At 33.9% G+C, this 11141-nt stretch overlaps 1 protein-coding gene across 1 annotated transcript in view; it reads right to left on the bottom strand.

Moving 5' to 3' along the window:
- mlt (tubulin folding cofactor E like protein mlt) overlaps positions 1-11141 on the bottom strand; it is a 121267-nt gene that overhangs the window by 109414 nt on the left and 712 nt on the right. The window lies entirely within an intron of this gene.

Raw genomic sequence — 11141 nt, 5'->3', positions numbered from 1 at the left:
CTTAGGTATGTGCGATGCGAGATATTCATTATTTATGAAGATTCTATGACTTCTAAGAGTCTAGGATGTCTAGACTATTTCCATATTTACAGTGTTCACAATAAGTCTATATATGTTTCACAAAATGAATAGCTAATACAGTGATGGCGAACCTATGGCACGCGAGATGATTTTTCATAGCACGCGAATAATGTTTTATTTTGAAGAGAAAAAAAACTACTTAATTAAAAAAAAAACAAAAAAGTTTTACAAATAAATCTATATTATATAATATCAAAAAACAATAACGACAAAGCCATGCGTATTTTCTTCGGTTTTTAATATTATTTTTACTAGTAATTTACCAATCAATGCGTGAACGGAAACGACGAAATTCATGGTTAATACAGACAGATCGCATTGTATAAAAAATAGGAGGTGAATAGTCTTCAACGTAAGAATTTCATTTCATTTCAATTTAATGTAAAGATATAATTGCATAGGTCGGTCCTTGATTGATCGAACAATAAAAATATTTTTTTTTTCAATCAACAAACCTAATGAAATTTATTGGCAATCATTCAAATATAATAGCTACTTGTTATTTTGCCTCAAACATAATCGCTAAAAATGGAAAACCGTTCAGTGAACGAGAATATAATATGAAAGAAGCACGGTTAAAATGGTACCACCATCTCTTGGAAAAATTTTATAGCAAGTAAAAATTTATCCAAAGAATAAAAGATAATATACCTACATTCGGCTAGAAACACGGTGAAAAATAGAATCTCAAGCAATTTTTAAACTTTGTTAATAGATTTCTTGAAAACTATTTCTTTTCTCACAATTAAAAAAAATGATACTTGGGAAATTTAGGCACGCATACGTAAAAAGGTTCGCCAGCCCTTAGCTAATAGGAATGTATGACAGCAACTTAAAAATATATCAAATACTATATCGAATGCTAATTCTACTTGGAGATATTACTTTACTATTTTGAATACACAGTGGAAACAACTTTATCAAAAATACAGTGTATATAATTGAACACACATAATGTGCAACAAATGCCTTTGTCTGGTGTGTCTGGGAAGTCTGCCTATTCGATGCTTGCATTCAGACGGTGCTGCTTTACAGTAGTGAATCTTGGCACCTTACGAAGGCTTTAGGAGTAATAAGATAAGAGAACGCACCAAGCAGCCTCTCATCACATTGAAAGTGAAGAGGCGATGTTGCTCGGCCACGTGCTTCGGATGCCATAAGAGAACTTCAACCTGGCTTGCCTGTTGTTCAAGCCAACTGGATTCCGGCGTCCTGGAAGGCCGCTAGATACCATCTATCGAGTGTATACCAGTGGCGAAGACTCCATACTAGGCGATTATTTAAAGCCTACCTTCTTAAGAAAAATATTTTTTAATTGCATATTGACATATTTATATACTTAATCACTTCATTATTTTATGTTATATAAAAATAATTTATTTTGCCAACGAGATCGCATATGTAGGAATGTATTACAGTATTACACAGTTTACAAAACAACTGCAAATGTATTAAAAAAACCACAGCGCGCCGCGCCGTAAATTAAATAATAAATGCCGCGACTTCTCGACGTAAATAAATTTCCGATTATGTTTGGAATAATTCTGATTTTTTTTTGTATGGACTTTACGTCTCGTAACCTCAGCAAGTCTGCTGATTTGTACGAAATGAGGCAAGCTCCTTTCGCAGAGACATTCGCGCATAATATTGTTGTCACGACTGCGCACTTTGTCCAAAATCATTAATAATTAGATAATTGAAAAAATAATTTCAACGGCGTTTAATCGAATATTAATAAATAAGTAAGTATAGATTGTTTTTAAAAATAAAAATAAATTTTATCTAATGATTTTTGATGGGTATACATGTTTTGAAAAATACGTAATTTAAACACATCGCTCATTTTTATGTCGTCAATGAGTTTTTGAAGTTTCATTGAATTAGTGTGTCGTTATCATTTATTAGTGTGTGCCTATTCAATAGTAGTAAATATCGTACTATTCTCGTAAGTATACCTGACAAGTGTGCTCTTTTTATCATATCTCCACAGCCTACCTCTTTCCAAAAGTCACCCTTCGCCACTGGTGTATACTGATTTGACCTGGAACGATGCAAGAAGACTGGCGAACGACAGGGATTTTTGGAGGCGCCTCGTGGTGTCCATATGCTCCAACTACAGGACGGATATGGCCGAAGAAAAAGATGCAACAAATTCAAAAAGACACACTACCTAAGCATGCAGATAGAAATAAAGACAAATATATTATACTTAATATAATTATTTAGTAAATTGTATTACTGTTTTGTAGGAATTGATCCAATCGAACATGACTTCTTTGATTGGGGAGTCCAACATGAACTTGGATGGAAGAATTACTTATAGCCAGTTCAACCAACCCGTCGCGGATCACTTGATCAGTAATTGCAGTGATTGTCATTCAAATCGGTGAACTTTACCGAACGACATGGATACACATACTAAGTCAGTCTTGCGTTGTTAGTGGCCATACCTATTACAATGCCCGCAGCCATAGTGATCCTCGCCAGAAATTTCAGCGTGGGATGATGCCGCTTTGTGCAACCTCTCCATACAATGAACAGTATCGCTTTGATTTCTCAATCCAAGACTCGTGTATCATCGGACATTCAACTGTTTCAATCAGTGATGCCAACCGTACTATAATTTATAGTACAATACTATAATTTTAGTTCCCCGAAAAATGTAAAATACGTACTATAATTTTACGCCAAATATACCAAAATACTATAATTTTAAAGGATTCAAGACGAAAAAGTTCCTGTACTATATATTTTTCAGAAATACTATAACTTTTACGCATTTGTACTATAATCAGTGTAGGAAAAGATGACAACACTGGTTTCAATGCATAAAATTTACCGAGTCATGCGTAAGTATTTTATGGCGAACGGCAAACCCGTAAATTTTAGTAAATGCGATAGGTAGATAACAAGGTGCTAAATTTGAAGAGTTTCGGTTAGTTATTAGACCTGTTTGCTAAAAACAAAAATAAACTTTCGAGCGTAAGAATTGGGCAGGGCGAATGTGATTATTGTTACGGTTGCGATTGTCGATTGTATTTATACTAAGCATATTATACCGCTTTCTCTTACCTGGCGCCCCCCCCGACTATGCCTTGTTTCGTGCACAAAGTATCGAACCTCACGGTGGTGTGGAACGTTTATTATGCATATGTATGCACAGTGCGCGATACCCAAGAGACGCAGGTTCGATTCCTACCGGCTACATTTTCTAATGAGTGTTTTCAGAATTATGTGTGTTTAATAATTATAATGGTGCATTCTTAATTTATACACTTACTGCCGTATTCATATACATTTGAACTGCGTTCAACGTAGTAAGCCGTTTATCGGCCGATTAAGGAAACTATAAAAAATGCATACGTCACGAGATGCGCACAGGAATGCGCACCAAACTTAAAATGGCGGCGATCTGCGCGAGCTGTCAGTGTCACTTTAATACACAATGACTTCATCACAACAAACGTTTAGTAGGAGGCTTGAAACCTTCGTAGGTTTTATAAATTATTGCGAAAATGTGTGTGAAACAGAAAGGAGGAGACGCTTGCGACTGCAAAAAAGATACATCAGAGATTATCAATGTTTCCCTATCGGCACAGCTAACTAATAATTCCTTTTCATCTTGCGTGAAGTTAACTGCCCGTCGTCGTTGTGCCACAATAGGATTCATGATGATGCTAAAAAATGAAAATAAAAATGATGCTAAGCTTTTAAAAATGATCGAGATCGTGGTTCAATGGAGGTGTTTGTAAATATAATATTGACAATGATCCGTGAAGCTGTATTGCCATATTATGGAAATATTTACTGGGTATACTTTGATCATTTCGTGCATTATGAAGTAAAAAATAAATATGATTTTGTAACAAATAAATTATTTATAGTTCATGATAATTATTTATTTATAATTATTAAATTTATATGGTACCGTTTGCACATTTTTACACTGATTCACAATTTCAAAATTTTAAATTAATTTTCAGGAAATTTAAATTTAAAATTAGGTAACATTATCCATGGCATGACGCGTATTACGTCGGCGACGTGACGTCACTATCCGTCAGATACATTTAGGTTTATGCATGCAAATTTGCAGTAAATAGCTTGAATGCAGTTTGCTGTTATATGCATACGCCTGTTAGAGCCCGATGCTCAATTCGTACTTACCATAAAATAACAGTAAAAATTGTAAGTAGCCGAAATCCATCTGTTAACTATAGATTATAGATATAAGGAATCCTTAACCATAGACTACTTTTCGCCCCCTTGCCCCCCTTCCGTATTGCCATTTACCACTGACAGCTGCTGTCAAAATAAATTGACGTGGCTTTAAAACGGCCAATACACTCAAATTCATTTAACAATTGATCTCAATATGGGTATTGAACAACTATTAAATATCCGTGACATTTAATACGACACATTTTCCCTTATTTTCTTGATTCTGTACATGTCTTAATTTAGTAAAACCGATTATCGAATTGAAATGTCAGTGTCAATGATTTATGAATTTAGTTTTCTTATTCAGATTTAGATATTTATGTAATATTAAACCAATAGATAGGTAGTTGAAATATATAAGTACTTAGTTACCTACACACCAACATGGTAATATTAGTTTTAATCACTCTATATAATTATTCACATCATGGCATATATTTGTAATAATTGTAAATGACAAAATCTGACATTTCAACGGCAAGTGTTACCGTATCGGGAAAAACATGGTCAAAAAATAACTTATATTATTCACTAATTGCGGAGACATTTAATCATTTTTATTAAATATTAATTATGTATTTATAGTTATTGAATTTATTTTGTATATTTTTCATATTTTTGTCATCGTTTAACAATTACAAAATAATTCACCTAAATTATGAAAAAGAGAATTTTTATATATGGTAATATTTTCAATAGAAAAACAGAACGAAGCTATTGCAGATTTGGTGGACCATAGACAACTCGATCATAACTATGAAATGCTTTCTGCATAGTGTTTTGTTGTAATTTTGTTGTAATTATGACAGACAATTGTGCATAGGGCTCTTAATCTGTTACTTAATTATTCGTTGAATAAAAGAAATAGTTAATTAAAATGTAAATATTGTAAATCATCATAACTATTGCGTTTAAAAATTGATGTAAACTATATTCTAAAATATTCAGATATTTCTGACCTATCAACATACAGGTCCAGAGTGCGAAATGTGCATTGCATTGGTAGCACGATCTAGAAAGCTGCTAATTTTTTTTACAGTTTTGTCTTCATTTTCTATTAAGTGGATACTTAATGTTAAAAAATGTTCATTGACAGGCGAGTTTCAGAAGTAAACACTCTCAGTTAAACAAAAATCAACAAACACACCTTAAAACTACTATAGGAACGAATGCACCAATTGTAAAAAAAACTCTTTTTAACGTAGTCGTTTAAAATAAAGTTGTCAGGTACGTACCTAGCCACAAATTTAATTTTGACCGCGTCCTCCTATTTTAGCACAGCAAAAGGTTATAGCGCAAAGTCACGACAAAGGGCAACGCTAGGAACAACCAGCTTGAACTCGAGACTTTGTGTATATTTTTTTAATTTTCCCCTTGAGAATGACAAATCGCTTCACGATTGCGCTGCAAATTAAGCTAGACAATAAAAAACAAACAAGTCGCAGCACAAAAACAAACACATTAGGGACGTGACTTCAATATACTTCAAATAAATAATATTAAATTAATCGTTGGCTACGATTGAATAAACGTTACCACATAAGTTAAACATCAAAACTCTAAATCGATTAGTGACAGAATGCCCGTCTTTGATGCCGTGGGTGCGGGTTCAAAAGTTGTATTATTTGCAATGTGCGCTAGAGCCTGAGCAAGGACCCAATGGCTAGAGCGAATATCTCTATTCTAAATAGTATTTTACCAAATACGAAACAAACCTTGTGCAAATCAAATTCTTTGTAATGTATGTTTTTTTTTATATTATATTCGTATATTAAATTCACTAAAAGCCAATACTCATTCAACTCATCTCATTGTTAACGTTCACGTGACTCTGTTAGCCGTCTACCGATCAGTGGGTTGTGTTTTTGAATCCGCACATCGAATAGTCGTTTGTTCACCTCCACAGTTTGAAAATTCATAATAAGATTCGTGTCTACATTATGATGTTTCCTCTACTTTTCATTGGAAACGTTTTGCACACAGAACAGATTTTTGTGTTCACTGATTTTACTATTAGCAGCAAGAAAATATTAATAAATATGTTTATATGCAAAATACAATTTGCAGGAAGTGTTGTCATGTCAATAAATCTATATAAAAATGAGTAGGTAGACGCACAGTTTTTTTTTAATTCGGTGTCTGTTCACCATTGTTGTCGAGTCTGGCGTATCACAGCTGTCTATTTGCTAAATATTAAGACATATAATAGATAATATATATCATCCAAAAGTAACGGGCTATTATGTTTCTATAATATTGTCGGGTTCTAATTGAAATCAACGTGTCCATTTTCACAAAGAAATCAGTGGGTGGGTCGATTTTTAAACGCCAGAAAGATAAAGGCACAATATGATGGACGATGGTTGATTAAAAAAACATAAACTAAGTAAGCCATGATAAAACAATACTCGTTTCGTTTCATATAACTTATCAGTACTTATCACTAATTATCAGTAACATACGATGAAAGTTGTACCTTCATATTGTGACCTGCATCATTCATTATACCTAATTATTGAAATACTTCGACGGATGGGCGAAAAGGGCGATAATGTAATTCAAAAAAACTTTTTTAAAAAGCAAAAGTTATCCGATAAAAATAAAAAAGTAGTTTGTAATACTAAAAAGAACATATTATTATTTAATATTTTTAGAATTACCACCTTTTCCCGATCAAACCGAATTATTGCCGAACAGTATTGTGAAAGCTAACATTATTATACTTACTTTTCAAACAGTTGGGAAAATTAATATTCTGTACGTTGGTGCAGAGTTAAAGTAGGTGGCGATAAACAGGATGGAGGTCTGTTTTGACATCATAAGTTGGTGATAGTTTACGTCTAACATAGTCTTCTTTTCGATTTTTTGTGATTGTTCCTTTAAATATTTGAATGTGATGGTTAGCGATGGGCGGGTTAAGTCGAGAGGGGCCCCAGCGGATACGACCTAGCTAGACGGAGGTCAATAATGTCGTGGGGTGACTGTATAGAACAGTGGTTTCTAATCTTTATCCAATCAATCTCCATATTCACAAAAATTCTTGGAGCCTAAAATGTAATTTTACACGAAGCAATACAGGATTACAGGTTAAACTTTTCGCGACCCCCAGTTTGGAAACCGCTGGTGTAGAAGAAGATGAAAAGGCCCGGAAACTAGAGAAGACTGGTGAGGGCGCTTGTGAAGGAGGCCAAATCCCACCAATATTTTGTATAACTCTTTAGTTCGAAGCAGGCCTGAGAGTAGGTCTATTGTTTGGGCACCGCATCAGTTGAAGTATGGCCTTATGGTCGAGAGGTCGAGAGGGTTCAGAGTAAATTCTTGAGACTCCTTTACTTGAGGTAGTAAGGATACCATCCGTGGCTTTATCCAACTGACGTTTTCTTAGGTATGCTTACATACTGCAGTCTGCAATTTAGAAGAGATCTTTATTTAGCTACATATTTTTTTCGACTTATACGAGGTATAAATGAGAACTCTGCCATTCTGGGCAGTGTTGACCTGTGTGTCTCTGTAACTATCTTAGAAATAGAAAGCATCAGTTTTTTATTCTCCCAAGGTGCAGAACCAACCTGCAACTGGTAATGCCAATTGGGAGGGCGATAACTATGTTCAATCAAATTGCTTCGGGTGTTAATATATTTCACTTGCGTGAGAGTGAGTTTAGGTGGGCGCTATTTTATAAATTTCTTAAAATAGGGTCTCCTTAGCAAACTCGGTGTACTTCTTTGAACTTCTATATATGTATAATTGTATTTTCACTGCTTTTGTATGTTTTTTTTTAAATTTCTATCGTTTTTTATTACTTTTCTTCATGGTCAAAGGGGGGGCTAACAGGGCTCTAGCCTGGGGGCCCGGGCTCAGGAAGGGCCCAGCGTGGCGAGTCGACCAAATAAGTGATATAAACACACATCACAAATTCTCTCTAATAGTAAAAAAAAAGTCGTCTGCGGCGCTATTTTTCTTCAATAATGTTATTATTTAAAATTATATGGTTATACGATACAGTTTTTAATTGTGTATCGATACTCGACAACTCCATAATTCAAATACATAGATGTATTCAAATATATTTACAAAAAAAAACACTAAACATACACATTAATTTTACCGAGTACACCTTTTGGAAAACGCTACTGTGGAGCGTCACACTGCCTTTATCTTTAGTGATAGGTAGGGGGGGGGGGGGGGCGGCAGCCAAATATCCTAGCCTGAGGGCCCGCTTCAGGATGTGGGGGCCATGCTTTTCTTCTTTATAATAATGTTTCATGTCATGTTGTGAACGTCTTAAAGTTATAATTTGTAATGTCCACAATATGTTGAAAAAATAAATTGAAATTGAATATAGCGCCAAGGAGGTAGGTAGAAGGTAACTATCGCATAACATTAGGTTTTTGGCTGGAACATGTAAAAAATATAATATTTTGCAAGTATTTATAATTTTGAAAAACATCAGAAATCTCGAAAAAAACTTGGTTCCACTAGGAACAACTTTTTTCTTATATATGTTACGCCGAATGTGCGAAATTGACTATTACATGAAATGGGCTAAATTTTGCCTAAATCATGAAAAATGCAAGCCCGTTGCCTTATTCATGAATTAGACAAAATATCTGGTGAGTGCATGAATTCCGCAGTAATTTTTCTGCCTTGTTCATGCATTGGACAAATTAGATAGTAGCGCTACGGTGGTATTTTTTGCAACTAAACTAAATGTGTGAAATGCTCGTGGATTGGTCAAAATATACGTATTTTATGTATGGTCAAAATAGGTGGTCGCGCTCCGGTGGTATTTTTTGCAACTAATTAATATGTTTTTTTTTTAATCATTAATTATGTTTTATTTCTATAGTAAAGAATCTAGCACCAGTAGTGGGAGACTGCCTACTTAGTTATGCACGATACGAAGTTTGTAATAAAAATTATAGTCAAGTTGTCTCGCAGAATTGAACCCGCTCATCTCATAAACACGTTCTTGCCAAGGTCAATTTTGTATTTGTTATGACATGATTAATTTTATTATGACATATAGAGCCCTATGCACAATCGTCTGTCATAATTACAACAAAATTACAATAAAACACTATGCAGAAAGCATTTCATAGTTATGATCGAGTTGTCTATGGTCCACCAAATCTGCAATAGCTTCGTTTTGTTTTTCTATTGAAAATATTACCATATATAAAAATTCTCTTTTTCATAATTTAGGTAAATTATTTTGTAATTGTTAAACGATGACAAAAATATGAAAAATATACAAAATAAATTCAATAACTATAAATACACAATTAATATTTATTAAAAATGATTAAATGTCTCCGCAATTAGTGAATAATATAAGTTATTTTTTGACCATGTTTTTCCCGATACGGTAACACTTGCCGTTGAAATGTCAGATTTTGTCATTTACAATTATTACAAATATATGCCATGATGTGAATAATTATATAGAGTGATTAAAACTAATATTACCATGTTGGTGTGTAGGTAACTAAGTACTTATATATTTCAACTACCTATCTATTGGTTTAATATTACATAAATATCTAAATCTGAATAAGAAAAGTTAATTCATAATTCATTGATACTGACATTTCAATTCGATAATCGGTTTTACTAAATTAAGACATGTACAGAATCAAGAAAGTAAAGGAAAATATTTCGTATTAAATGTCACGGATATCTAATAGTTGTTCAATACCCATATTGAGATCAATTGTTAAATGAATTTGAGTGTATTGGCCGTTTTAAAGCCACGTCAATTTATTTTGACAGCAGCTGTCAGTGGTAAATGGCAATACGGAAGGGGGGCAAGGGGGCGAGTTCATAACAAAAGTAGTCTATGGTTAAGGATTCCTTATCTCTATAATCTATAGTTAAGAGATGGATTTCGGCCACTTACAATTTTTACTGTTATTTTATGGTAAGTACGAATTGAGCATCGGGCTCATAGACTGACAGTTCCAATCGATTAGGTAAATATTAGATACCTATCCACAGGGTAGATATCGCCAATCAATGTGAAATGTGACGTTTTTACAGCAATAATAAAATAATATTTAAAAAATGATAACTTATGTACTCACATACTTATGGTATTTACTTCTATTTTATTGATTAAAACCTAGGCGTGTAATATAGTAAATACATTAGTATACAGCACAAAGTACGTAAATTTTTCCCTATCGTTTTGTAATAAACTGAAGGTGATTTCATCGTCAATATAATTTTATTATAATATACTTTTTCAGCTATACGGAGTTAGTTATGTAGATACATATTGAAAATGCAACCCGTCTTCCTGTATATTAATTTTTTTATGTTTGGCGTATTGATGTATTGACATAATATCCGATTCCCTGCTCACCTACTAATTACTAATTAATTACCACATTTCAATATCATGTTAATTATATCTAATGGCCAACTAATGCAAATGCGCTAGTCACGATGTCAGCACTAAATGAGTTAAAGTATTAATTTATTAGGTACGTATTAATAATAAGATAATTATTGCAGATTATAATTGGCGAAGAGGTTTTCGCCTTTCTGCATCTTCGTGCTGATCGCGAATTATCCAAAACTATTACAGCCACCATAATTTAAATTAAATGCTAGCTCTTCTTGGTCGTGCAATCATGGGCGAGGATCGTGGCCACATTTTAATTTTGCCATCCTCTGAGCGACCAAGACTTTCCATCCTTCTCGATCTTCCGCTTCTCTCAGGGAAGAATGGATGGTGCCTCCAGTCAGCTTTTTCACTTGGTCGCTCCAGCGCGCAGACGCTCTTCCTCTGCTTCGCCTTCCCTGGAGGTCACCCAAAACTACCATTCTCTCCAGGT

This window comes from Rhyacophila brunnea, unplaced genomic scaffold (assembly GCF_057557595.1).
Source record: "Rhyacophila brunnea isolate RB1 unplaced genomic scaffold, BYU_Rbru_1.0 scaffold_21, whole genome shotgun sequence".
Taxonomy (NCBI): domain Eukaryota; kingdom Metazoa; phylum Arthropoda; class Insecta; order Trichoptera; family Rhyacophilidae; genus Rhyacophila; species Rhyacophila brunnea.
Note: the sequence above shows the minus strand (reverse complement) of the source record. Positions and strands in the feature narration are given on the sequence as shown.